A 25,948-nucleotide genomic window follows, 5' to 3' on the forward strand; every position below is an offset into this window, starting at 1 on the left:
CGGAAACACGTAACTTCAGTTAAATCGACTTTGACAGCGAAACTAAATTGTGTTTTGTTACTATTCATGCTGCTGATAAATGCATTTGGTTCTAAGTGTTTTTTAACACTCTGGGTTTGTTTAAAAAAAAAATTACCATCCCTTCAGCTTGTTCATGGCCAACAGTGTCCATGTGTTATGTTTTTGTTTCTTTGCTACTTTTTCTGCATAAAGGTTTTTTCATAAATATAAACTAGTCATTACTTACATTACTTACTTACATTTACTTACATTTTTAATCATTCAAACACCTTTTTCTAGTACAATGCACTTGTTTGAAGACAACCTAAAAACTCACCATTTCATATATCAGCCGTGCAACTGGAAAACAGTGGTCTCTCACGCGGTTCACCTTTCACTGTTTTTTTTTCCGTTGAGTCGGTTTCCCTGGGTCTTATCCCCTGTTGTGGTCGTGTGTCTTATTTTGAAAGAACTATTTACGCGTTACCATAGCGACCAGAGATCATCAAGAAGCAGAGAGGAGGATGTTACTCTCAGTGTTGTTGGCACATTGCAGCAGGACGCTGCTAATAAAGTTACACAATTACACAGCTGAATTTGCCTTTATTATTATATTTACAAAATATCACAGTTTTTGTCTTTGTCTGTATCATTTTATTCTGTTGTTTTTATCTGCAACATCTTAAAGGCCGTTCCGTGAAAATATTGTCTGACATTAAACTGGTCCGTGGTGCAAAAAAAGGTTGGGGACCGCTGCTGTACAGTACAGAATGCTTTTAGCTTGTCGAATTTATATAAATCTGCCGACGAAACGTTTTGCACGGTTTCATTTTATAATGGAATTATGTTTCTATGATGGGTTGAACTTCAGGAGAGTTTAAGCAAAAGAGAAAAGTGTGAAAATGTTACAGTTAAATTTTTTACTTTAAGTATGGACATGGAAACAAGTGAACAACATTTTATAAGCTTAATTGGAATTCTGTACACTGAAAAAAAAAACAACAACACATAAAAAACACAAACAAACAGCCAGTGACTTCATCTGTCCATTAAATGTCAAACATCATATTGACCTGTAGTCTCTGCTCGTCGGTACATGCTTTTAGAAAGAGCTCCATGTCCTCTGCAAACTGAAAAATAAAGAGGAAGAAGTCCCTCTACACAAAAACACTGCAGATGACAGACCAGGCAAACATCTATTGATCTGTTTGAATGCCTCCTCATCATGTGAGCCTTGAAGGGTTTTTTTAAAAAAAGACTAAGACCACAGTGAGGGCGTTTCATTTTCATGGACTTTCCATAAGCCGCAGTTTCATTCAGCACAGAGGGTAGAGCACATGAATGTTATACTGAAGATTCAGAAAATGGTTTAGATGCTGGAGACAAAACATCGAGAAGGAGAGGAGGCTCCACGGAGAGTTCAGTGCGGAGCAGTCCTGAATGCTGACATGACAATAATTGCCTTGCCTTATCCCCACACTGTATGACTGTCATGTTACAGACAGGGCAGTGAAAGTGCAGCGGCATATCATTTTGTCTGGAAGAGAGAGAGAAAAAAAGAAAAGAAAAACAACAACAACATGTAATTTAAATGTAGTTGTATAGAATGCAATCAGTTTATCTAACAATCAGATTGTACATATTAACAAAAATATCCAAGCCATCCTCAATAATGAAAGCAAAATGGTGTGGATCACAAGAGCTGTCAAGAAGTATGGTGAACAAGAAAAAAAATATTTAATGAAAACACACTTTTTTCTCTCGCTGATGAATGCACTGAACTGTACAATGTGAAAAGCAACTTTTAAGTCAACAAAGAGACTGCAGAAGTGCTGAAAAGAAGTGCATATTATACTTTAACTATGATGTATATTTAATACCAACATACCTTTGAAAGGCAAAGCATTTTAATGTGTCCATTTATATGCTCCTCAATCTTTGCCCTGACTGAAAGTGGGGCAAGGAGGGCAGTGAAAGAGTCTTCTGCAACATGTTGTGCATTCCTGCAATTCTGGCTTGGAGGCAGAATTCCAAATTGATATGTGCATCTAAAACAGAGAGAAAAACAGTGTGGAGGAACTAATGTGGTTAAAGTTTGAGCTCTCCCCAGTGGCTGCAGCAAGACCCTTCTCTATCAAGGAGAAGGAGCAAATCCAGTCACTACTGCACAGACTCCGTCTTCAACAACCACTAGGTGCATTATCGCCACCAACAGGTGTGGAGGAATGTGGTTAAAGTTTGAGCTCTCTGGGATTTTGAATTGGTTTCAGATATCTGAGCTTTTGTGCTTCTTTCTTTAATCCAGTGTGTCTTCATGTGAGTGTCTCCTCTCCTCCAGTTTCTCCTGCATTGCTTTGAATCCTGAAAAACCATCTTCCTCCCCTTGCTGTTGCCCTGCTTAAGCCTTCTCGGAATATTATTCAATTTCCACCAAAATGAGCTGGTATCTAGGACAACATCATGTTCATTCACTTTCATAGCCTATACCTGTGACAGCTGCAGACTCCAGCACCCCACAACTCTGAACTGGATACATGCAAATACATAGATAACTGGAGTTTGGGTTCAGATTTGTTGTCTCAGGATGATCCAGAGTTGAGGTCCACACAGCTCTCTGAGGACTCGGTAGAAAACTGTGGCAGCATTCGTGTGATTGTTTGCTCCCCTTAGCTCCCGGTAAGAAGAAGACAGCTTCAACTGTCTGTGTTGACAAACTGGAACACACCTTCACCGCTTTTTCTTGCTAGTAACGGTGTTGTAATGACAGAAAAAGCAATTAGTTAGGTTACTAGTCACTGAAAACAAGTACTGGTGTTAGTACCACTGTTTATTTTAATGCCATTATTCCCATCACTGCTCATGACCATAAATACGTGTTGCAATTTTGGAGTCTATTAAAGTTGTAAGAGGGCAAGAGGCAGGGTACACCCTGGTCAGATCCCCAGACTGAAAAGAAGAGGCTCTTCAGGCCTGGAAGTGGCTTGAGAAGGAAAATTTGTTTTCGACTAGTCAGTGGTTATTTCAGTAACTCCCATCTCCGCTTCCTATGGGAAAACCTCATGTTCAAGGCTCCAATATCTCACCCGCTTAAGTCTCCCCACCTGTGAATATAAGTAAAAGTTATATAGCATTTTTCACAGACAGATGTGACAAAGTGCTTCACAACAGTGGAAACAAAAACACAATACAGTCATAAATACATCATTAAAAACCCTGGTCTAATTAAAAGCTTTTTGAAATAAAAATGTCTTTAGCTGCTTTTTGAAGGTCTCCAGAGACTGTAGAAATAGAGGAAGTGCATTCCACAGTCTCTGTGCAACAGACTGGAAAGATTGGTCCCTTCGAGTTCTGAAACAAGTGTGTGGGACCACTAAAAGGTTTTGATTCCATGACCTCAGGTTATGAGAAGAGTTGTATATACGAGTGAAATCAACAATAAAAGAAAGGGCTCTAAAGGTTAAAACTAGAATTTTAAAATGGAGCCAGTATTGTGACTTTAAAACGGGAATTATTTGGGCTCCAGTTGTCTCATTGCAGAGTTTTGCACAACCTGAAGATGAGCCAGCCCTTTCCTGTTGAGACAACTAAACAGACTATTGCAATAGTCGAGTCTTGAGGACAAAAGCATGGATATCATCTCAAGTTCACTTGTCGACGCCATAAATCTAGGTTTTGAGATGTTCCTCAAATGAACAAAGCAGATTCTTACCGTCTTATTTAAATTTCGCTCCAAAGTAAAAGCTTAATCAAAAACAACACCCAATATCAGCCTGTTGTCTCGTCCCACAGCAGATTAAAATAATGACCCAGGAATTGAATTTGAAAAAATCAAATGTATTTTTAACGTTACTCATTAGGATTGTCCAAATAAAGATGAAATGACTAAGAATATTAAGTAATACAGATTAAAGTTCCAGTAGTATTTAAACAAAAAAAAGTTTGCAAACAGGAAATTAAAAATGGTCTCTGATGTAAGTTTAAATAAAGATTCAAATTAAATCAAAAATATTTTATTTTCCAGTCCAAAACAAGAAGTTCCCAACGTTTACAGATGATTCAGTTCATGAATTCACAATTGCATGTCGCCCTGGAGCTGGTCTCATCTTTAGGATGATGTTCCTAGCTGCTGATAACCATGCTAAAGCTCTGTCACGACTTCAGCCATGTGAGACGTGCATGAGGCTCTTTACAGGATCATATATACAACTAGGGATGGGTATCGTTTAGGTTTTATCCGATACCGGTGCCAAACCGGTACTTTTGAAACGGTGCTGGTGCTTAAACGGTGCTCAAACCGGTGCTTAAAGAATGGAGAACACAAACTTTGTCCTAAAACCTCTCATGTTCAGCTGTTTTTTTTGTAAAAAGATAACAATGTTAGCCTTTTCTGCAGCTATAGGGCATATATGGTAAAACTCTTGGCTGGAAGCAGTGCTTAAACAATGGAAAAAACACAAACTTTGTCCAAAAACCTCTCATGTTTAACTGTTTTCCACTTTTTCTTTGGTCATTTTAGCCTTTTTGGCCAGGGTGAAGGGAGTATCTGCCATCAAACAAGAAGACAGCCGCATGTAACTACGACGGTGTTTGCTAGTTCACCTTACATGCATTAATGTAATAACGTGGTTAGCGTACTCAACGTAAATTACACACGAACAACATTAAGCTACTCACGCAGAGAAGAACGGCTGCTGCTGCCATCATCATCCGTCATCATTTCTGCTACACTGGCAGGGCTAGGGGACAGGACTCTACTCTTCGGGTTCTTGGGGGATGTTGCTAACTCCGGGTCCGATAACAGGCACCACACCCGCAGTAGATGTGCTCGGTGTGAGGTCTCGCAGCAAGCTATCAAACACGGCGCATTTCTCGGCTTTAAAAAAAAACCTGCTATGCGTCGCCAGGTGTTTCATCGGATTTGAGGTGTTACCTCCTTTGACAGTATCACAGTATCAGCTTAAAGCACTTGTTGCAGGCTGCTGAGTTTGCATCTTTTGCTGTGAAGTACAGCCAGACTTTTGACCGCTTCGCCTTGGGCATTTTTAATCTGTAGCTCTGCTTTAAAAGAACGTACGTACCTGGACCCGCCTACTATCCTCGGAAACGTAAAATGATTGGCTAGAATTGGCTCAGGAAAAAAAGCACCGAAATAAAGCACCGAAATGTGCGCTGCTTTTCGGTCTGGTTACTACCGTTTATGTCAGAACCGGTGCCATCATGGCAGCGGACACCGGTACCCATCCCTATATACAACTGTGCTTAATTACAGTAAAACTGAACAAAACAGAATTGTTGTATATCATGAAGTCTTTATGTCAATTACACAGTTTAACTGATTACATATATAGTTAAATACTTATGTGGTCCAACACACAAATTTGGGGGGTGGGGGTGGGGGGTGGACAAACAAACTAGGAGACGGTGTCGCTTCTCTTGTTTTATAGTTTGCTGTCGCATTTCACTCATTGGCTAACAAGATTGAAATGCTATTCGCTAAGCAAGCATCATCCTGGGGTGTTTCTGACAGGGAAGCTCACATAAACATCACCAGGCACCAACGTGATGCATTAATTTAACTTGACATCACAAGTCCAGGGCACTGGTGTCGTGCCAAAGTTATGGTCTGCCAAAAACAGATGTCCAGTATTTACCAAAAAGAGATGTTTATGTAAGTAAATGTTTTTGCACACTGGTAACAGTGAAACAGTTTATTTGCAGCGTGGGATCGTTTGTGCTCGGAGTATGAACGGAGATTCCTGAGGATTTTGTCACAGATGTAGCTCTTGGTGTTACGATGAGCTGAATGTGAGAAGCTTCTGTCACAGTGTCTACAGTTGTATGGTTTCTCTCCTGTGTGGATTCGTTCATGTCTCTTAAGCTGGCTAATAGTGGTGAAGGATGACCCACATTGGTCACAGACGTGCTTTTTAACCCCACTGTGACAGAGTTCATGTTTTTTTTTTAAATTCACTTGGTGTGGGGAAGCCTTTCTCACATTCTTTGCAGTAGTTCATTTTGTCTCCAGTGTGTCTACGCTGATGTATTTTCAGGCTTTCTTGATAATTGAAAGTTTTTCCACAAAGGTCACAGTGAAACGCTTTCCCACCACCACAGTGACGACAGGGTTGAGAGCTGGATCCATCTGTGTCGCTCTGCTTCTAAACAAAGACACAAAGACAGTGTAAGTCAGGGAATTCCTTCAACATTTTTATCCTGAACATCGCCTGAAACAAAGAGCATCTCCCAATTTAATGTATTTGATGTAGAGGAACAGCAACAAGCACTGGTACTGTAGAAAACTTAACACAGTGTTATAAATTGCAGGGACAAGGTTAAAAACTTGGGCGTGTGGTTTGACATGGCGCTCTCCTTCGAGTCACATGTAAAAGAGACAAGAAAGACCGCCTTTTGTCATTTGAGGAACATAGCCCAAATCAGACAAGTTTTATCAAACTACACTGCAGAGGTTCTTCTCCACGCATTTGTGTCTTCACGTATCGATTATTGTAACGCTCTCCTTTCTGGGCTACCAAAGAAAAGTTTTAGAGGTTTACAGATGGTGCAAAATGCAGCTGCTCACATCTGAACTAAAACTGGAACATTTGAGCACATTACCCCTGTATTGAAATCCCTTCATTGGCTACCTTGTGAGGTTCGACAGATTTTAAGGTCCTGCTGCTCACCTACAAGGCTTTAAATGGTTTGGCACCTTCATACCTCTCTGATCTTTTACATCCTTATGTTCCATCCCATGCTCTCCGATCTCAGGATTCTGGCCGTTCAAAAGTTCCTAGAGCCAGAGAAAAAAAAAACTATTGGGGAACGTGCTTTTTCTTTTCGTGCCCCGTTTTTGTGGAACAACCTCCCTCAAGATATTAGTGGAGCCTCTGTGGAGGTTTTTAAAGCTAAGTTAAAGACCCACTTGTTCAACCTATCCTACAAATATTAATTATTGTTTTTAACTTTTATTGCTATGCATCACTTTTATTTATTTCTTTATTTTCAAATAGCTGTACAGCACTTTGTCTGAAAGCACTTTATAAATAAAGTTCTTCTTCTTCTTATGTTTTTGTTTCTTTGTTTTCTGTTTACTTTTTAATTTTTTTGTTTTGATTAGAGAAAACTGGAGCATAAGTCCTATTAACCTATAACAACTGTGATACTTGCTTCTACTAATAACACTCAGCTTACTGGGCGAAAATAACGCATTTTTTCCAAACAATTCATCCAATATAACCGCATACGTTTACTGATCAGTGTGCGCACCGCGGATGACGTCAGTGCGCACACTGTGTCTGAGGAGGATGTGCGGAAGTGCTTCAGGAGGGTGAACGCACGCAAAGCTACTGGTCCGGACGGGATTCCCGGCCGCGTCCTCAAGTCATGCGCGGCTCAGCTGGCTGGAGTGTTTACACACATCTTCAACCTTTCCCTCTCTCTGTCTGTAGTCCCAGCCTGCTTCAAAATGGCCACCATCGTCCCTGTACCCAAATCCTCCACCATCTCCTCATTGAACGACTGGCGACCCGTAGCCCTGACCCCCATCGTGAGCAAATGCTTCGAGAAGCTGGTCAGGGACTTCATCTGCTCTGCACTACCCGACTCACTGGACCCTCTACAGTTCGCATACCGCCACAACAGGTCCACTGATGATGCCATAGCCCTGACACTCCATGCTGCCCTGTCACACCTGGAGAAGAGAGACACGTATGTGAGAATGCTGTTTGTAGATTACAGCTCAGCATTCAACACCATCGTTCCCTCGAAGCTGGACAGGAAACTGCAGGATCTAGGACTGAGCAGCTCCCTCGGCAGCTGGATCCTTAACTTCCTGTCTGACAGACGCCAAGTGGTCAGACTGGGCAGCACCACCTCATCCCCCATCACACTGAACACTGGTGCTCCACAGGGGTGTGTACTGAGCCCTCTCCTGTACTCACTCTACACCTACGACTGCACGGCCACTAGAAACTCCAACATCATTGTGAAGTTTGCGGACGACACTACAGTGGTGGGTCTTATCACCAACGGTGATGAGACGGCCTACAGGGAGGAGGTCAGCGCCCTGACCCACTGGTGTCAAGACAACCATCTCACCCTCAACGTCGCAAAGACAAAGGAGTTGATAGTGGACTTCCGGAGGTGCAGAGGAGTACACACCCCCATCACCATCAACGGCGCCGCTGTGGAGAGAGTGAGCAGCTTCCGCTTCCTTGGTGTACATCTGGCTGAGGATCTTACGTGGTCAGTACACATAAACAAAACAGTGAAGAAGGCGCAGCAGCGCCTCTTCTTTCTCAGGAGACTGAAAAGATTCGGCATGAGCCCCCGCATCCTCAGGACCTTCTATCGCTGTGCCATTGAGAGCATCCTCACTAGATGCATCACCACCTGGTACGGCAACAGCACCGCTCACAACCGCAAAGCTCTCCAGAGAGTAGTGCGGTGCTCTGAACGGATAATTGGAGGTGAGCTTCCCTCCCTCCAAGACATCTACAGGAAGCGGTGCCTGAGGAAAGCGGGGAGGATCATCAAGGACTCCAGTCACCCCAGCCATAAACTGTTCAGACTACTTCCATCAGGAAGGAGGTTCTGCAGCATCCGGTCCCGTACCAGCAGACTGAGAGACAGCTTTTTCCATCAGGCCATCAGACTGCTGAACACTTCATAGACACCTCACCCTCACTACTGGAACTTCAACATTATGCACTCCATACTGTATATAAATACCACTGTTTTGCACATACCAACCTCTGTATATTTTATATATCTTATTTTATTGTTTACTTTATTTCATTTGTAAAACATGTATATACATACTATATACACACTCAAACACACACACGTAGAAAAACATATTTAGTATACACATTCAGTAATGTATATACCTTTACATATTGTACATATATTTATTACTTTTTAGATTAGCCATTTTTATATTTTGCTTGTTTTACATTATTGTATTTTGCACAACTCTGTTGCTTGTGAAGCTCGCACACAAGAATTTCACTCACATGTACTGTACCAGTGTACCTGCACATGTGATGTGACAATAAAAGTGATTTGATTTGATTTGATCTGACTTGTTCCAAACACTCAGTCTTAGACGATAAAAAAGAAGATAAAAAAATATAAATACATACCTCACAGTAACTGCACTTGTAGAGTTACTTTCTGGTGTGGATCTTTTGGTGTTTTCTCAGGCAATTTGGAGATTTAAAAGTCTTCTCACACAGGTCACATTTATAAGGTCTCTCCTCATTGTGGGTAAACATGTGTTGTTGTAAATGTACATCTGTTGTAAAGATTTTTCCACACTGATCACAGAAATAAACATTATGTCCAGTGTGAATGCGTAAGTGTCTATTTTGTGACACTATATGACGGAATGTTTTTCCACAAAAATCACAGGGGTACGCTTTAATTCCAGAGTGGGTAACTTGATGACGCTGTAAGGTTGTACTGCGAGCAAAAGTTTTACCACACTGATTACAGCTGTACGCTTTAACTCCACTGTGGATAAGTTGGTGTTTTTTTAAGTCGCCAGCCTCGGCTAAGGATTTTCCACACAAGTCACAGCTGTACGGTTTAATTCCACTGTGGATGAGTTGGTGTGTTTTTAAGTTTCCAGCCTGGGTAAAAGACTTTCCACACAACTCACAGTAGTGTGCTTTAACTCCACTGTGGATGAGTTGGTGTGTTTTTAAGCTTCCAGCCTGGGTAAAAGATTTTCCACACAAGTCACAGCTGTATGGTTTAATTCCACTGTGGATGAGTTGGTGTGTTTTTAAGCTTCCAGCCAGGGTAAAAGATTTTCCACACAAGTCACAGTTGTATGCTTTAACTCCACTGTGGATGACTTTGTGATTTTTTAAGCTTCCAGCATGAGTAAAATCCTTTCCACACTCATCACAGCTGTATTTCTTCTCTCCCTTTCTTCTGTGAGGTTTGTCGGCCTCCTGAGAGCGCTGACTTCTCGCTCCATGTTGGTCCTGCAGTGACAGAGATACAAACAGAGGCAGTGAGTGAAATGCAGTCGTGGAACAAACTGAAACTCCATTAGTGGAATCAAAGAGGTCAAGAAACACGTTGTAGGTGTGTTACCACCACCTTCTGGTAATAGTATCACACTACAATGATGTGCTTCAATAAGACTTGTAATCAAAATTACATAATAGAAGAAATATTGATCAAAGGAGAAAATCTTTTATGTCATAAAAATATTGTGAGTTCAACTGATGATATTGTTGTTTCAATGTGTGCTGATAAAATATGATCTTTGTATTTTCTTGTAACTTCTGTGGTTTTTGTTTGTGATTGTAGATTCTGTATGTATGGAGGAGCCCAGGATGGAAAAGATAAAGCTGTTGTTAACAACCAGCTGTGCACACAGTTTCAATAACAGTGTAACTGGGATATTTTTCTCACCTTTTGTGTTGAAGTCATTGTTTCCTCTGTAGTGGCTGAGCTGAGTCCAAATGGCTGAAATTGTTCCTCTGCTGCTCCACCAGACTCTTCTCCTCCTGTTACTCAGCTGGGACACAAAAGTATAGATATGTATTTTATCCCTGACAAGAAGCAGCAGAGCAAATAAACATTACTACACTCCTCAGTGACAACAATACCTATGAAGGAGGGGTGGAGCCGAACCCGAACACAGTATTCGGAAAGGCACAAAAAACCCTGTATTTTTTACGATTTATTTCGAACAAATACTACTATTTATATTTGGGAACAAGGGAAACGTTATATGAAAAAGCTGAGTTTCCTTATGAGACTGCAGAACAGTACTGGATGAGTGAGTGACGTGTGAAAGAGGTGACTGACACAGGCTGCTCCACACAGCAACAGAGACGGCTCGGCTGAGCGATAAAACACTGAACAGCATCACTATTTTTGTTGAATAGATTTTTTTGGACCTTAACTGGGTTCTGGAGGCAGTTTATAGGTTTCGCGAAGATCGGGAGATTATTTCATTACGCTGCATTGTTGCTGCAAATACAAATACAAATACTTTCCCCCCCTCAATAAATACAAATACAGATACAGATACCGGCTGCTTTGCACATCTCTACTATGAAGCTTCAAGGTGAAATCCCAGAAGCAACTACAAAAAGAAAGTCATCAGCTGCCTACAAGAACTTGAAAGGGAAAAAGCCACTGACCGCCCTGCATACCACCACCTTTACCCAGGGGATGCTACACCCTGTATATATAATAATAATGGATTGCATTTATATAGCGCTTTTCGAGACCCTCAAAGCACTTTACAATTCCACTATTCATTCACTCTCACATCACACACTGGTGGAGGCAAGCTACAGTTGTAGCCACAGCTGCCCTGGGGCAGACTGACGGAAGCGAGGCTGCCATATCGCGCCATCGGCCCCTCTGGCCAACACCAGTAGGCAGTAGGTGAAGTGTCTTGCCCAAGGATACAGCAACCGAGACTGTCCGAGCCGGGGCTCGAACCGGCAACCTTCTGATTGCAAGACGAACTACCAACTCTTGAGCCACGATCGCCCCAGACTGGACTTCCATAGATCCACAAAGAAGGAGTCCCACTCAGACTCATTGGTAGCAGCATAAACTCAGCCACCTACAACATTTCCAAGCACCTCATCACCATCCTAGCTCCCCTTGTGGGGAACACACCCCATCACATCAAAAACTCTGCTGACTTCACCAACAAGGTCCACAAACTTACACTTGATCCAGATGAAAGCAGAGTGTCCTTTGATGTGGTCTCACTTTTCACTTGTATACCTCCAACCGAGGCAGTGGAGACTGTCAGGAAACAACTACATCAAGACAGCTCCTTACAAACCAGAACCAGCTTCACCTTAATCAGGTCTGCACACTGTTAGATCTCTGCCTTACCACCACATATTTTAAATACAACGAGGGTTTCTACAGACACAAACATGGATGTGCTGTGAGCTCCCCAGTGTGTCCCATTGTAGCCAACCTTTACATGGAGGAAGTGAAAAGAAAGGCTCTTTAACAGGGGCACCCCCTAGCTACATGATAGAGTGAAACAGGGTCTCACAATGGTTTCACTCAGGACCTGCTGATAATGACACACACATTTTTCCACAAACATTTGTTCTTGTGATGGGTCCCATGGTCAACAGTGGATCGACGACCCTTTTAAGGGACAACCCCCACGAGGGTTTAAATACCTGGGACTCTCCACCACTTGGTTTTAGAGCTGATGAAGCTTTATGGATGACAGGTGAAATGTTTTTACAAAGCTTAAAGAAGTCCATTCACTTTCTTTCTAAGCTTCTTAGTAGGGCTGGGCTATATCATACTGTTCACGCTAATACCGGTATAATGTTGGGCAACGATAAGAAAATGAAATATCGCGATAGAATATGGGTAAAAGCGCATGCGCAGTGCCTTTGTTTTCATACGCACATGGCGGAAAAAGCATGGCGGTGACGGAGAATGAGAAGGGCGAAAGCGAATCGTTGAATGAAACAGATGAACCAGAACTGGTTTGTAATTGCTGCAACTTCAGTGGTGTGGAACTGGTTTAGCTTTCGTCCGTCAGATACACAACAAAGCACTATTTTTGGTAGAGCATGCTAGCGGGCCGTCGTTGTTACCGTGTTGTTTGGAAAATACGGCACACTTAAAATCAATCCTTTGATTTTTCTGAAAATCGACAGTGCCCCTTATAATCCCGTGTGCCTTATGTATGAATTCTGGTTGTGTTTACTGACCTCGAAACAATTTTATGTGCTACACGGCGCTCGAAAATCTGTCAAATGTTTTAGTACGACTTTGCTAAGCTACGAAGCCGCACCGCTTGATGGATTGTTGGAGCATTACGGCTAGGGCTGTGCGATATGACCAAAATCTCATATCCCGATATTAAGACATCTATCGTCCGATAACGATATAAATTACAACAATGTAACATTTTCTGTAAATTCTGTGAATCTCGGGCAGCTCGACTTGCGTGAAGTGTTTCCAGCTGGGCGTCGCGTACCTGGAGTCGAGTGTTTTAGCTGATGCATGAAACTATACATTTTTAGACATAGGTTGTAATGGCCGCCGTTTTCTTTGTGAGTATTCATTACACAGCGTGCTGCGGGGAAAAGCCTGTTCTAACGTTTGAGTCTAAGGTTTATTTTTTTAGCACCTGACGGCTCTTTTTTGCTTCTCATCCGTAAATACTCTGCATCTTTCACGTGATTCAGTTTATTTTGAAAAGTCTCAACAGGATCTTGAGCTTTATTGTGAAAGGTTTATGTGGAAAATAAACAAGCGGACACGCCGTGGTTTTACCATCGTTGTTGCTAACGACAACGCATAAAAACAAGCGCTTGTCCATGCCTAGTGTGGTTATATTAAATATAAGAGAAAGAGAGAACTTTAAGAAATTAATATAGCCATTACAGTGACCATCAAAATGATGAAAAAATATTGCCGTAAACAGTTTATTTTGCGACACCACAAAACAAACGATAGCATAAAATGAAACGATAGACGTTTTTATATCGTCATCCGATATATATCGTTATATCGAACAGCCCTAATTACGGCTATCGTAGGCAGGAGCCTCGCGGAGTGATACGTACTGTGCTTCAACATAATATTACCGTATTGTGTGTTTTTACTAGGGCTGCCATGATTAGTCAACTAGTCACGATTACGTCGACTATCAAAATCGTCGACAACTAATTTAATGGTCGACGCGTCGTTTGAAGCTTTGTAAGATCCCAAAAGATGCAGGAATAAGTAGCAGGATTTAAGAGTGTAATAATGGACTGAAACAGAAGATGGCAGCACTGCATGCACAACGATGCCAGCTGCCGTTAAATCCCGAAGATTTAACGGCAGAAGATCGCTACTCAGGTTAAACATGATATATAAGTCACTTAGATAACTTAGAAATGTTATTGTTTGGCCTTTTTTAGTATTTTATTTGTTCCTGAGTAAATCGGTTTGGCTGAGATTAAAGTTATAGTTTATACACGGCTGAATAAACATCAAGCAGACAGCTGATTATCAGAAGTGTGAGATGCTCGAGAATATACTCCAGTGTCCTGATATATTTTAGATAGCAAGGAGTTTATTAAACTCCACCGAAACAATCTGCAAATGTAATTAAAATTTAACAAACTATCATACTGTCTTTATTTTTAGTTAGCACATACCTTAAACACTTCAAGCTGTAAGCTAATGATAGTTATATAAGAGCAGACACGTGCTGGTGCAATAAGCTGTACGTTTTTCGTCCAATGGATGCATGATCTGATTAGTCGACTATCAAAATAATCATTTGTGGCAGCCCTAGTGTGTACAACCTTTTTTTAAGTTTTGTGGATATTATACATGGTTATGCTGAGGATATGTCGGCCAATTTCTACTGGAAATGCCTTTTGGTTAAACTGTCTGCAAGGAATTTGCATTTGCACTGTTAAATTTTTATATAACTGTAATGCACATAAAAAAACAGCTGCTTGTTTAAGTGGAAATACACTGATGGGTGTTTTTGCACTAATAAAGTTGTGGAGCTGTATAGTATTTTGTCTAGTGTCAATTATATTGTCAGTTATATTGGGTTTTCAGGTTTAAATGCAATAAACCCTCAATCTCACTGTAAGAGCTTGGGATGTGTACACATAATCTTATAATCATAATCAAGTGCATAATCTTACAACTGTAAACCTTTACAACATAAAATAAACTTCTACATGACTTACAAACTTAACAAATGCAGAGTTTCTGACACACAAAATATTTCAACATGTACTTATTTACATCATAACCATATGTTGTGCTTCTATCAAGGTGGCTGCCAATGACAAAATAAACTTCCATAAGCTCCGTTACAACACCTCCCTCCAAACTCCCCCAATCCATCCTTCAAAGTAATACCATCAAAACTCCAACATTGAGGCTAAACTCCCAAACCTGTTTCCAGCTAACACCTCTGGTTCGGCCAGAAAACACTCAGGCAGTGAACCAACCACAAACCTAAAGACCCCAAGCCACCCACAATTCCCCCACCTCACCAGTTGCACCACCTCCACCAACAACAGGGACCTGAACCATATCATCACTTCACAGTCTCTCCACCCTCCATGAGTCCTCTCTCCATACATGAGACAAATGTAAATAGACTCTTATGAGACAGAATCCCAACAAAACAGGTTGAGTCTCCAATATATATCACATGTGGGTAGAACCTCTGTTTTTGTAGCCTAAATAAAATAAAACCCAACATTAAACATGAATAAAAGCATTCTTCCACCAAATCATCAAAAGTTACACATTAACCACCAAAATATATCTTTATTCTTGATGCTTTCAAATATTAACCCGGCAACAAGGGAAATCACTTGGAAAACACCGCTATGATCCAGAGTGTGAAAAAAATCCAAAGACCTAACACCAGGTATATCGTTGCATCTACATCCTCTTTTTTTTGTGGTGTTCGTGTTGGGTGCTATTTCCATCACAGGATGCTTGACCACATTCCTATAACGATCCCACACACATTAGGTGGTACTCGATTGTAACACAAGATTCCTTTATTTAACACATCACCAAGACCCTCTGTGACAGCGTTCATGTTTTACAACAACTAAAAGGGAAACAGAAAATACACACTGATATCACATACTTAAGAATTTATAAGTTAAGGTCAAGGTCAAATTTATTTATATAGCACATTTCAAACAGCCAATGCTGCACAAAGTGCTTAACAATATAAAAATGGCATTAAAAAGCAACAATGTAATACAATAATAACAATAAAAAACAATAATAGGACAATAAAAGAATTAAAACAATAACTAAAACTGATTCAAATAAGACCAAAATGCTTGGATCATAGTGTGTTAAAAGCCAGGGCATAAAAATGTGTCTTTAGTAAAGATTTAAATTGCTCAAGTGTTTGTGCAGATCTAATATTTAAGGGGAGACTATTCCAGAGTCTGGGACCTGCCACAGAGAAGGATCTATCACCACGGGATTTGAGATAAGTCCGTGGGATGGACAGCATTAATTTTGAGCTAGACCTCATGGTCTTTCCTGGAGCATAGGCAGAGAGGAGCTCAGACAGGTAAGGAGGGGCTCGGGCATTAAGTGACTTAAAAACAAAAAGTAAAACTTTAAATTGGATCCTGTAGGAGACAGGAAGCCAGTGTAAAGAAGCTAAAACTGGGGTTATATGCTCTCTCCGTTTGGTACCAGTTAGCAGGCGAGCAGCTGCATTTTGAACCATCTGAAGACGATGGATGGTGGCCTGATCTAGACCATAATACAATGAATTGCAGTAGTCTAATCTGCAAGTAAGGAAAAGGTGAATAACACGCTCAAAGACGTTAGCCGGGAGGTATGGCTTTACCTTGGCTAGCTGTCTTAGCTGAAAAAAGCAGGACTGAACTACTGCACTCACCTGCTTATTCAATTTAAAAGAACCATCAATGTAGACACCGAGGTTTTTTACATGTGTTTTACAATACGAGGAAAGGGCGCCCAGAGTGCTGTCGATATGATTAAAGTTGCCAAAAATGACAACCTCAGTTTTATTTTCATTTAGCTTTAAAAAAATTTAATGACAACCACTGTTTGACATCGTCAAGGCAGCGTAATAAGAGCTGGGGATGGTCTGACCCTGCTTTTAAAGGTAGATAAATCTGCAAATCATCAGCAAAACAGTGAAATGAAATGCTGTACTGCGAGAAGATGGAGCCCAATGGCAACAAATAGAGTGCGAACAGGGCAGGACCCAAAATAGAGCCTTGAGGTACACCGTATTTAAGAGGGGCTGTTTTGGAGTTGTGGGGGCCCATATTGACATGAAAAGACCTTTCTGACAAATAGGACCGAAACCACTGTAGGGCAGATCCTTTTAGGCCAGCATGAAATTCTAGCCGTGATAACAGGATGTCATGGTCGACCGTGTCAAAAGCTGCTGACAAGTCCAACAATAAAAGGGCAGCAGGGCTGCCAGAGTCCAGAGTTAAAAGAATATCATTAAAAATCCTTAAATGTGCCGTCTCAGTGCTATGTAGTGATTTAAAACCAGATTGAAATTTTTCAGAAATCATATTAAAATCAAGGTGGGCCTGCAACTGTAGGTAGACCACTTTCTCCAAGACTTTAGATAGAAATGGAAGCTTTGAGATTGGCCTGTAGTTGGACAGAACAGTTGGGTCCAGGTTTTGTTTTTTAAGAAGAGGCTGAACTATAGCTTGTTTAAAGCATGATGGGACGCAGCCTGTAGCAAGGGACATATTAATTAATCTCAGGATAAAAGGCCCAACAGTATTAAAAGTGCTTTTAAGCAAGCTTGGAGGGAGACAATCAGAAGGGCAGTGTGATGATCTAAGGTTACTAACTACCGCAGTCAAGTCATTGAGGGAGACGGGATCAAACTGCTCTAAGACAGCTGAGCACACAGGAAAAAGACTCGGATCTGAAGCAGCAGACGACGAGACAAGAGCCCTAATCGATAGAATCTTGTCATTAAAAAATGCTAAAAAATCATCGCACATACTTGGTGAAGAAATGACTCCAGCATTATCACGTGAACTAAGAAAGCGGTTAAGGACATTAAAAAGTACCTGAGGCCTGTGACTGTTTACTGACACTAAATTTGAGACAAACTTTGTCTTTGCAGTTTTTACAGCTTCTTGGTAAGCAGAAAGACGAGTCCTTAAAATCTGTAGGGAAACGTGCAATCTGTCCTTTTTCCATCTCCTTTCGGCGCGTCTGTAGTCACGTCTGAGGGAGCACGTATGTTCGTTCAACCATGGCTCTGATAAATGTTTAGCGCGCACAGTCCTGAGCGGAGCAATAGAGTCCAAGATATCAGTGCAGGTAGAATGAAGAATGTCAGAAAGGTCCTCAACACTTTTACAGTTGGAGTTAATTATTCCAGAATCCATAAAGGCAGCAGAAAAAGCGGGCGCTGTTAGAGCGTTAAGCGCTCGCTTTTTGCGCGCTGGAGCGTACGGCTTATCTACCGAGCAGCGCAGCGTTAGAGTGAACAACACAGGAAGATGATCGGAGATGCGCAACTCGGATATTTCCGTGATGCACACATCCAGCCCGTGGGAGAGCACCAAGTCCAGTGTGTGACCTCTTTCATGCGTGGGACCGGTAACCCACTGGGTCAAGTTAAAAGAGTCAATAATATTTAAAAAGTCCTTGACCAAAGGTTTAGAGTCACAGCAGACATGGATGTTAAAATCACCAAGGATTAAAAAACTGTCGAAATTAAGAACAATTCCAGCCATAAAACCTGAAAACTCTTTGATAAAATCCTTATTAAACTTGGGAGGACGGTATATGAGGGCACACAGCAAAGGCGCAGCAGAGTTTAGGTGTAGCTCAAACAGCTGGAGTTCAAAACTAGAAAATGAGTCGTGCTGTAATGTTTGATGGCAATGAAATCGAGCGTTGAACACGGTGGCTAAGCCTCCCCCCCTACCAGAGGGCCGAGGGAGACTGAAGAATGAGAAATTAGGAGGAACCAGTTCCGAAAAAGCTACAGACTCACCGGGTTGAAGCCATGTTTCTGTCAGAAACAGAAAGTCCAACTGTTGTGACTTTAGGAAGTCATTTAATACAAACGTCTTGTTTGCTAATGATCTTACATTTAGTAAAGCCATTTGGAGAGCGTAGATCCTAACATCAGATGTTCCAGCTCGGTTAAGTGTGCGAAGATTTCTGTGGTCCACACCGCATCCACGGGTCCGAGGTCGCTTAGGGAAATAGAAAGCTGAGAGCGGGGGATCAAGTGTCGTGGGAGCTCCAGGGACAACAGGCAGGATCCATCTAAAGATGCACTCTGCTGGTCCAGTAGTTCCACGAGAAGCACGGAGAAGAGCTCGGACTTTGATGAGTGTACCTGCCCGCTTTCCTCGTTTCCTTGGGCGCTTCTTCCAGGAAGTGGTGTAGGAGTGTTGGCACAGATAAACCGGAATATAGGGCTCAAAAAGTGGTGGAGGAGGCCCATAATCATCTCCTGTCTCCGTTTGTTTAAGAGCCAGGTCATACGATGCTTTGATTTCTAAGAGTAACTGGCGATTGTACACACGCAGAGCGAGGGCATTTTGGGATAAAATAGAAAAGGATAAGGCTAGCGAAAGCCAAAGCAAAGCTAGCAGAGTTGACTGACGTGTCGCCGTGCATACTGCTGGCGCCATCTTTCCAACTCAGGTGAAAGATACAGTTAATTATACAGTACAATAACCAAGCTGTTATCAACCATCATCAACTATTAAACCTGCATTTTTGTTGAAGCTGTCTTCAGAAATGGGAAATTATTACATTCAGAAATCACATAATTTCCACATTCATGGCTGCATCAGCAGATATTCAAGAATACATAATTAAAATCACCTCGTTACCTGCAAACATTAAACATGTTCTCAGGTACATTTGTGATCATTTTCAAGTTGTATGGCTTTAACAATGTGACATTTTCTCCCAAAATCACAATACCATCCCATTCCTTTTTGTGGAGGCAGGCATTTTAAAATGCTTACATTTTTGTTTATTTATATATTTTTTTTACAATCCCAACCAGTATTGTTCAGCACAGTCACTGGGTACTTTTGTGATTGTTTTCCTTCTCTATTAGGGACAGGTTCAAAGGTTAAAGGTCTCTCTCTTACTTTCAGTGCTGCCATATGTGGATTTAAGTCCTCACTGCACTGTGTGTGTCTGTTTCCTGATTCAGTAAAACACATGCAGCTCTCCCAAAATGTGGGCGCATCACAGTTTTTTTGGCCTCGTCTTATCTATTTATTTTATCGGTATACAAGGCTCGCAACAATACAAATGGAAAATGTAATGTTAGTGTCATGTTGTTCAACAATTTCTCTGAAGGTTCTCAGTCATCCAGGTCATCGTAGTCTAAGGCTACGTCCACACGTACACGGGTATTTTTGAAAACGGAGATTTTCCGTTTTCGTTTTAAAAAATAATCCCGTCCACACGTAAACGCAGAAAGAAGGAAAACGCTGCTAGGAACATGCCAAAGCAACAGGTGGCGATATATTCCTAACCTGTAGAATGTTGGCCAATCAGAAGTCTAGAAGCCTCGGTGGGAAATAGTAAACAAAGCTGGGGCGTAGAAGCAGAACCCAGTCGTATGTGTGGAGGGACAGTAACTGTGTGTGTATATGTAAGCATTTAAACACTGCAGAGAGGACAATTAACAGTAACAGTATTGTAGAAATTCATTTCACCGAAACAATAACGTGGCGCACAGTGTGACGTCAAAAAAGGAACACACCTTTGACGCTGCGTTTTCTCCGTTTTTCTCGTCCACACGTAAATGCAAAAACTGAGTTTTCGAAAATATCCACCCTGGCAGGCGTTTTTAGAAATCTCCGTTTTCAGTGACCGAAAACGCCGTTTACGTGTGGACGAAAGGTGCAAACGCATAGAAAAATCTGCGTTTTCAAAAATACCCGGGTTCGTGTGGACGTAGCCTAAGGAGCTTAGAAAGAAAGCGGCTAGACTTCTTTAAGTTTGGTAAAACACGTTTCACCGCTCATACATACCGTTATGACTGAATTATACAAAACACTGCATCAAAAACACAAATTAAGTTGTTCCATATATGTTGATCTCAGCAAAGAAGAATCAAACCAAAACTTTCTTTGGGAGTACAGGCTGCTGCACCTAAAGGCACAATGAATAGCGAGCACACATTGAACCGTACATAACGCTGTAAGGGCGTAAGGGAGCAGCAGAAGACCTCATTCAGGAGCTAAACTCAACATGAACTGAACTCACAGTAAAGTTAGCTCGGTGCTTACCTTTAGATGAGCCCACAAACCGAGAGAAACTCCGTGATGAAGCTGGAACTCTTTCCAAACACAGGAAACAGATCAGGGAACAGAGACCCACGTGGTTCACGCTGATCTCAGCTACGATCCAGGAGACAAGGGTGGGCAGATCGATGCAGATATCGATCCAGACGTTGGTAGTGGTATATGATCGATACTTTAGTTTGTTTCTCTCCTCTAAGTGCACTACTTTACTTCCGTTTTATGAAAAAGCAGCTCTCTCTGCTGACTCCTCTGTTGCGCACATGCTTTGCTCCGCCCTATTTTCTGCTCTGCTGTGATTCGTTGCTATGCGGTCACGTGACTCAGAAGCTATATTTGGGGGGGGGGGGGGGGGGGGTCCAAATTCATGAGCTGCGTCCTCCTGAGGTCGCGTTTGTAGGCCGATTACGTTACAGCGACGTGACAAAGGCCGCGACAAATCATGGCATAGGGCTTTGGAGTTGACGTCACGCCGCAGTGCATTGTGGGATCGCGGCACCATGTCAGAAGGCCACAAATCAAAACAAACACACTGTGTTGATAGCAGAACTGCCAGAACCATGCTTAAAATCAGCGCAAAAGACAAAGGGCTGTATCGCGAACGATTGCGTCCAGACGCCAAGAGACGGTACTTGGAAAAAATAGCGTGCATCGGTAATGTGGACCCGTATGAAAAAAGGCAGTGGAGCGGAAACCCAGACGACCTACCGCCGTTGTCCTATCCCGATATCGTCGCGTACCTTGTCTGTGGAGTCAGCGCATACACGGAGAATCATTTTCGGAATTATAAATTCCTGGAGGCGCACATCTAATTCACAAACGGTTGGGTACAAGATTTGGCCGTTTTCAAGCCTCCACGTTGTGAGTACGTTGACCATATGACCAAGATACAGCCAGAGGTTTCCAGCTGTGCGTTGCCATGTAAATAGTTTGCATTTCATGTGTATGTACTTGCTAAGTACATGTGAACAGATCTTGAATAAAAAAAATAAACATACTTTTCTTTTCTGTTTCATATTTCATATGCTGGTTTGCCTGCAATAATGCCAAATAATACGCTACTCCGTCAACATGACGTGGTTCTGCAGCATCACACATTACGATGTTTATCTAATTATCTATGACCTCAGCGCATTCAAAATAACACGAAAAGCCTATTAAGAGAGATATGAATTTATTTAGAACTCACCGGAAAGAAAATGCCGCGAGCAAACCAACAAAAAATTGGGGATGGCAGAGAACTCGATATCCGCTCGTCTGACCGCTGCAATCCGAGCCTGACGTCTTCGTTTAGTAATATCGGATACATGAGATCCCTCCCGTTGCCTCCAGGAGGGGAAACGATGAAAAGAGAGCCCATTTTCCAGCTTCTTGCCTTCCCTATCGTGTGATCTAACGTTGCAACACAGCACGTACGAACCATAGCTGACGCTTCCGTGTGCTTTCTTTGGCCTACTGTCATGGCGGGAGGGGGCGTGGCCCCGCTCCCGTGACATCACGCTCCAAAGCCCTATAGCCCAGCTAATTCCAGTTTCCAACAATTGCGCAGCCAATGTTCCCTCTAAACTGTGCGCGTGTGCAATTGCGCACTGCTGGCACGGTCTCTGCGCACAGAAAATCTGCGTTGCGCACAAAAAAAATTGAAATTAAAATTAAAACCTTAACAATTCTGTTTTGCAGTGTTACCCAGTAAGTGACTGGCTGCTGGGATTAGAACGATGCCACCTTATCCCATAGTCCAGCCAATAATGCGATTCACATTCATATATACGCAGCTAATCAACGTTGTTGACAGGCTATGACAGCGTCCTTATGTGCCGACACCAGCGTTTTAGCTAGCAAAGCCGTGTGGCTGATGTGGAGTGAAGTCACGTTAATGACAACGTGTCCAACCATTGGAGATGTGAGCAGGACAGATGGAACAATTGACGGGAAAAGTGTGGACTTTATACCAGTTTTTAAATTGTGTTGATAGGCCACGTAAAAGTTATGATAAAAATATCTGCAATGTTTGGTTTTCTTCCTGAATACTATCGTTGTTTATATTTACTGCGGGAAGAAACGGTAAAAACTGCGTTTCATAAGGAAAATGCCAGAAAGCACTCTCCGCCTGTGAGCAAAAACAAAACCAAAAATCTCCCACCCTTTCCTAATGGTCAAAAAGTGTACCATGTCGACCAATCAAAAGATGATATGGCAACATAGTATTTAGTGGTTTAGGAAGGGGGGAAGTTTTACGAGTGACAGCGATGTTTTGAGATGTGAGAGATTTGCGACGTTTAGTGCAAATCTTGTGTAGTTAGTGTGTAGTGTAGTCAATAGTTTTGTTGTGTGTGTCAGAACAATGAGGAGTCGCCTCCTGATGCGATTCTGAAGGCTAGACCGTCCAATTTCAGAGCTGCTCACTTCCAGCCTACCCGGCCTCTTGAGGACCCAGACCACGTATACCGCGAAGGCTGGGTCCTCAGGAGGATGCAGCCTATGAATTTGGACAACCTCTTGGGGCTACACACAGAGAGAGGAGCATCGAGACCATCTTAACTTATGAAAATTTTACGTTGCAGCTGTACGAGCTAGCTACATGTTTTGTAAGCTGCTGTGCTCTTCACAAATAAAGCTGGAAGCAGCTCAGACTGTTAGAACCAGCACTGAGGCCTGTTGCATTTATACAGTGTTAGAGCAATGGCTGCAACCTACAGCCTTTAAACTAGCGATTAAAATGCTGACAGTAAACTCGTCAGTCCAGATGTTACCACATTACTTTGTGATACTTAGAGTTAAAACAACTGAGACAAGCTGATTAAAATAACAGCTGTCAGTTCTCTCATTCCTTATAGCAAGACTGGAGATCACACTACTGATTTCAGTTCATTTAATATGTGAGTGCACAGATTCATTCTCAACTGGACATAAATGATGATCAAAGGTTGTATATATGATGAATTCATCAAATCCCAGCCTCTAACACAGTGCGCTGAATCTTAGCATTGAATGTTCAGTATATTCTAATCAGTACCATTTAAGCATTCACTGCATCTACAGTATCTACACCTGTGTGGCAAATGTGTGGTAAAGACACAGATAATGTAATTATTAATAAAAGATACGTAATGAAAAACAAAAGCTAAAATTGATTCAGTTTAGTACTTTTCTCTGTGCTTATAAAGACCTTATATTCTGCGATATATACTGTAAATCATTTTCACGGAGGTCTTAAAGTAATTAAATCACTGCTGATAGTCTGGTTGTCTATTTTTTCAAATGTTTCATTATTTAAGCACAGAATTCATTATTTCGATGTGCGTGGCTCTTGTGGTCCTCAATAGTTAAGCATTAGTTTATGTTCATTGCAAAATGTTACTGGTCATCATAGTTGTTATTTCAGCGGGCTGATTACCTATGAACTAAAAGCTGACATTAGAAATAATATATTAATCCTAATGAAATGTGTTCAATTAATTATTTTATTGGAACTGAAAAAATTAAACTTTAAACTTCAAGAATGACGATGTCTGAACATGGAAACACCTTTTGTGTTTCGAGTCAAATCATTCTTATTTATGTAGCACATTTAAAACAGCAGAAGTTGACCCAAAGTGTTTTTCAGACTATAATCCAGTTTTGAGATCCCTTTCCAGATGCCTTAACACCCACTCACATCCTGGCCATTTTGACCTCAGGAAATGACATGATAGGGTGGGGCTAGGTTTCACAGCGGATTCACCCATTTCCACACCTTGGCTCATGTGACTAGGTAAAGGATCAACAGGGGATCCATGTCCCTCTTTGGCGGCACACTCCCACAGGGCCTTAATCTGGGACTCTCCACCATTCAACCCTAGAACTGAAGAAGCTTCTCGGATGAGAGGTGAAACGTCTTCAATAACTTAAAGAAGTCCAGATGCTTTCCTTCCAAGCTCCTTAGACTTTGGACAAGGACATTTACATTCCACATCTCCAAAGATTACAGTTTCAACACACATGAAAAACTGTGAAAGCTGCATTTGGTTGTTTTAACCAACTCAACAAAGCACACCAACAGTGAAAAGCAAAATTCACACACATCATGAAACATTCTTGATGAAGAATGGTGATTGTAACAGGGCAGCAAACTTCGTAAGAACTTCATACTCTCACTGGGTTCAAACTAAAGGACTGCTCACGAGAAATCAGAGTATCAAACTGTGACATTATCAGTGTTGGAAAGCTTACTTTGTAACGTATTCCGTTATTAATACTTTGGATTACTTAATATATTGTCATGCGTTTTACAACTACATTAATGTACTATTGCTGTGCGATTTATTACTATTACTGTAGGTTACTCGCCATACCATTACCAACTAGATTTTTAAATCTTAATATAAAATGAGTAACAGTACAGTGGACATTAGGCAAGGCTGCACTTTTTGCAGCAAGCTTATATAGAAAACTATTCTGCATGTATATAAAACAGGTCCGGGCCTCATAACCATAGTAATCGGACCTCTGGCTAATACGCCGGGTTCTGTGTCATGCTTGTAGCCGAAAACTAGCTTTACTTTGTTGTCTGGGTCAACTAGTAAACTAGCGAGAGACAGAGAGAAGTGTTGAAAGGCTGCTCCAATGGAACTTATTGTTTCGGAGGAAAAAACTAACACAGTGTACAGTAACACCTTACTTACAGCTGGGCTCATCAGGCACTCATTTTGGCTGCAGTGGTTTTTATTATATTTACATGCTTCCATCTCCCATATGTGGTTGGTGACAACTTGTATTTTTTGACTGTCCTTTTTCTCCCTCCCTCATGCTCACAGACACATAATGGGTATGGCAGTCCATTCTCCCTGCAGCACAGACTACACTGCCCATGAGGCTACATTCTTTAGGGCTCTGCCTGTAACACTGCCTATTGCCTTCATATTAAATCCTTTCTTGAATAATAATTTTTAAAGTAGAGGTGACATGGGCCGTGAGATTGACATAAAGGCATTATGGCGTTATTTTTGTGCCACTATTCTGAATGCACATAAAAAAAAAGTTTGAGGGCACATAAAAAAAAATTTTGCAAGTACAAGTGTTGCATTTTGAAAAGAAATTTATTTTGACGAAAGAAAAGCTAAATTTGAGTGAACAAAATTCACTGCTGTGTGCAAAAA

General features: G+C 41.6%; 1 long non-coding RNA gene across 1 annotated transcript; it reads right to left on the reverse strand.

Annotated features, from left to right (window-relative positions):
* Nucleotides 1-9,470: 9,470 nt before the first annotated feature.
* LOC134634862 (uncharacterized) lies at nucleotides 9,471-20,874 on the reverse strand. Its single transcript, XR_010094899.1, has 3 exons — nucleotides 20,799-20,874; nucleotides 10,429-10,568; nucleotides 9,471-9,992 (listed from the first exon to the last, which is right to left on the reverse strand). It is a non-coding gene; the product is annotated as an uncharacterized LOC134634862 (long non-coding RNA).
* Between the last annotated feature and the right edge of the window lie 5,074 nt (nucleotides 20,875-25,948).

Source organism: Pelmatolapia mariae, linkage group LG9 (assembly GCF_036321145.2).
Source record: "Pelmatolapia mariae isolate MD_Pm_ZW linkage group LG9, Pm_UMD_F_2, whole genome shotgun sequence".
In the NCBI taxonomy this organism is placed as follows: Eukaryota; Metazoa; Chordata; class Actinopteri; order Cichliformes; family Cichlidae; genus Pelmatolapia; species Pelmatolapia mariae.